The sequence below is a fragment of the Galeopterus variegatus genome, unplaced genomic scaffold, assembly GCF_000696425.1.
Source record: "Galeopterus variegatus unplaced genomic scaffold, G_variegatus-3.0.2 Scaffold2052, whole genome shotgun sequence".
Lineage (NCBI taxonomy): Eukaryota > Metazoa > Chordata > Mammalia > Dermoptera > Cynocephalidae > Galeopterus > Galeopterus variegatus.
This window is the reverse complement of record NW_007728163.1, coordinates 84,610-88,625: the sequence shown is the minus strand read 5'-3', so window position 1 is coordinate 88,625 and position 4,016 is coordinate 84,610.

Genomic DNA, 4,016 nt, shown 5'->3' with positions numbered 1-4,016 from the left:
TATATAGGATCCGAATCCATGGCCTTGGTGTTATCAGCACCACACTCTCCCAAGTGAGCTAACTGGCCATCTCTATATAGGATCCGAATCCATGGCCTTGGTGTTATCAGCACCACACTCTCCCAAGTGAGCCACAGTCTGGCCCTATTTGGATTTTCTTATACAATATCTCACTCCACGGATTAGGGAGCCAATGCATATATTCTTCCAGTGGCCAAATAGGTCTATTACAACTATACATTCAAACACTAGGGAAGTAACCATGGTTAGTTCCCCGGAATCACTGTAATGTACTGGAGCCAAAACTGAAATAGCCACATGACCTCCATATGCTACCACTCTGACCAATCGACTCCAGTGGATTCTTGGGTACCAGAGAGGGACTAGCATACTCATCCAGGTTAGCCAGTATATAGGAATTCCAAGAAAGGGAAATTTCCCTTTTCCCAGGGCCCACTCTCTCTGCAAAGTAGCTGCTGATCCCTTTGGGGGAGGGAGAAAGGGGAATAAAGAATTATAAGAAAAAATTTTGGCTATGTCACAGGGCCTTCCTCAAGGACCTGTGAAATGGCTTATGTCCACACACTGGATGAAAGGCCATGACTCTTCACTGCACTGACTCAAGTCAGATCTCTGCTTACCAGAGCTAGAGTTTTCTGATTGTACAGATCAAAAATTACTTGAGTAAGGTGCCCACCTATTTAATTCACTGTGATTAATAACCACCACTAGGGGCTGGCTGGTTAGCTCAGTTGGTTAGTGTGCAGCCTTATAACACAAAGGTCAAGGGTTTGGATCCCTGTACTAGCCAGCCCAAAATAAAAAAAATTAAAAAAAAAATAGTCACTGCCAAATATCTATGTGAATTAAAACATTATGATTGCCACTCTGACCCTTTTGCCCATTTTAATTTATTTTCTTTCCTTTTGCCCATTTTAATAACTGCATTCACCTTGTCTCTGGTAGTTAAGCACTAAAACCTGTACTCTGTTCCTCTGGAATAAAATCAAGACATCCATCTCAGTGGTGAAATCTTCCAACATCTTCCCTGGCCTGCAGATCGCAGCCAGCAATGAGCTTTTTTAAGACACTGGGGATCTTCTCATCAATGCATTCCTCAACGTCCAAGTGAGAAGAGTGTCCTCTGGGACAACTTTTTCTGCTCCCTAAGCTTTTGGGTTCATTCCTTGAAGTCATACCAGGCAAGTGTTGGCATCTCAACCTATCAAAAGTAAGCCATCATTTAAGCCCAGTTTTCAGTCAACCAACCTGCTACTTGAGCTACATATTTTTTTTTTAAGATGACCAGTAAGGGGATCTTAACCCTTAACTTGGTGTTGTCAGCACCATGCTCTCCCAAGTGAGCTAACCGGCCATCCCTACATAGGGATCTGAACCCGTGGCCTTGGTGTTATCAGCACCACTCTCCCAAGTGAGCCACAGGCTGGCCCCCTTGAGCTACACATTTTATCTGAAAACTCTAAGTGCTCCCATGTTGTTATATTCAGCTCAGTCAAAAAGAAAACATGAATAAATAAATAAATAATAGAAAATAAAAATAGGCTGGCTGGTAGCTCGGCTGGTTACAGCGCAGCCTTATAAACACCAAGGTCACGGATTTGGATCCCTGTATAGGCCAACTGCAAAATAAATAAATAAATGAATTCAGCTGAGTCCATTGTTAAGTTCTGTTCTTTTTTCTCTACCACCTGTAGAATCCATTCCCACACATATTCTCAGGTCTCTGACAACATAAATTTGCAAAATTTTGCAATTTGAGGGGGTTAGGGTTATAATCTATCTTCTCCCAGGTCAGACAAGAAACTGCTTTAGATGAAGTTACTACTTGGGAATATAGCTCAATGGCAGAACATTTGATTGCAGATGAAGTTACTACAGGGACTTCAAAGAAAAAACAGGGTGATCTTCTCAGACATTGGGAAATGGAGTATTTTGGTTGGCAAAGAAAGCCCAGTGGTGGGCTGGCCTGTTAGCTCAGTTGGTTAGAGCATGGTGTTATAACATCAAGGTCAAGTGTTCAGATCCCTACACCAGCCAGACACACACACACACACACACACACCAAAAAAAGCTTGGGGGAGTGGAATACTCCCTACTTTACAATAAAAAATAACAAACTATTAATGCATACAGTAACTTGGATGGATTTCAAGGGCATTATTGCAAAGGATTATACACTGTATGATTCCATTTATATAACATTATATAACATCCTTCAAGTGACAAAATAATAGCCATAGAGAACAGATCAGTGGTTGCCAGGGGTTATGGTTGGGAGAAATATGACTACTAAGGGGTAACACAAAGGAGTTTCTTTGTGGTGAGGGAACAGTTCTGTATTCTTTTTTTTTTTTTTCCTTTTTGTCTTTTTTACTGACCGGTAACGGGATCGCAACCCTCAGTGTCACACCCGTACCGGGGACCGGCAACGGGATCGCACCCCTTGGTGTTGCGCCCGCACCTCGCTCAGCCAGTGAGCGGGAACCGGTCTCCACATGGGATCCGAACCCTCGGCGGGAGCGCCACCGCACTCCCAAGCGGCGCACTCTCCAGTGCGCCACCTGGCCAGCCCAACAGTTCTGTATTCTAATTGTGGTGATTGATACTTACTTGAATCCACACATGTGATAAAATTTCATAGAACAGTGCACCAAAAAACAAAAAAGGTGTGCATGTAAAAACTGGCGAAATCTGAATAAGGTCTGTGCCCAAGTTAGTAATATTATACCAATGTCAGTTTCCTAGTTTTTACAAGGTGCCTTGGTTGTGTAAGATATTGTCATTGGAGGAAACTGGGCAAAGGGTACATGGGAACTCTGTACTATTTTTGCAACTTATTGTGAGTCATAAACTATTTCAAAATAAGAATTTTAAAAAATCATCATCATTATCTCAGGGGGTCTTGGGAATTGAAATTTCTCCAACTCTTCTGAGTTCACCCAAATATTTAAGTTTCAGGATCCCCCATTTTCCCAATCCATGTACCAACTTTTACATGGAAGGGATTTTTTTTTTTTTTTTTTTTTTTTTTTTTTTTTTTGTGGCTGGCAGATGGGAGTGATTCTGAATTCTGAATGATACTGCACTGATGGGTTAGCCAACCCTGGTACTTCCCTGCTTCTCTGCTTCTAGACTTCTTTTATATGAGATAATAATTATCCTTCTTGTTTAAATTGTTTATAGATGGAAAATAGAAAAAATAAAATAAAAATAAACAAATTGTTTATAGATGGGCATTTGGTAACTTGAAGCTAAAAACAGTCCTAACTAATTAAAAATCTTGACTCATAATTAGATATGTTAATATATTACTTAAATTTATTCTCTAGTGATTTCCATTGTTTTCCTTTCTAAAATTATTTTATCTAAACAATCAAAACAATATTGTATTAGTTTGGAGTTTTTTATTTCAAAGGGCAGAAAACTCAAACCAAATTGGCTTAACCAAAAGGTGAAATTTATTAGATTGTATTACTGAAAAAACTAGAAGTTTTAGATTAATGTGTTTATTGATTTAGGAGCTCAAACAATGTCTCCAATATTCAAATTTTCTTCAGTTCTCATTTCTGCATTCCCCTTTCTTGGCTTCCTTTGTAGTTATCGAGTGGCTTCAAGCACGTGGCTGCACTCATCCTTCCAGCAAAAAGAGCTTCCTCCTCTTTCCCAAAAATGAGCAAAAGTCTCATGGTGAAACAGTGACTCTGAACATGTCATGTACCTTTCCTTAAATCAAACTCGGAGGTTATGATAGGCCTGGGTTTCATGTCTACTCTTAAGTTGGGCATGATGTCAGCTCTACCCAAAGCGCTCAGTCTAAGAATGGAAAGCGAGGATACCAGTGCCAAAGAAGCAGAATAAATGCTCAAGAAAAAACATTTTTGGAAGATGAATCCGACTGATTATGTTGAAATACATCATGCAATGCCTACACTGAAATTGTTTGGATTCTGAAACAGACTGAGAGGAAATTATCTGACATTCTAGAGGGTGTCAGC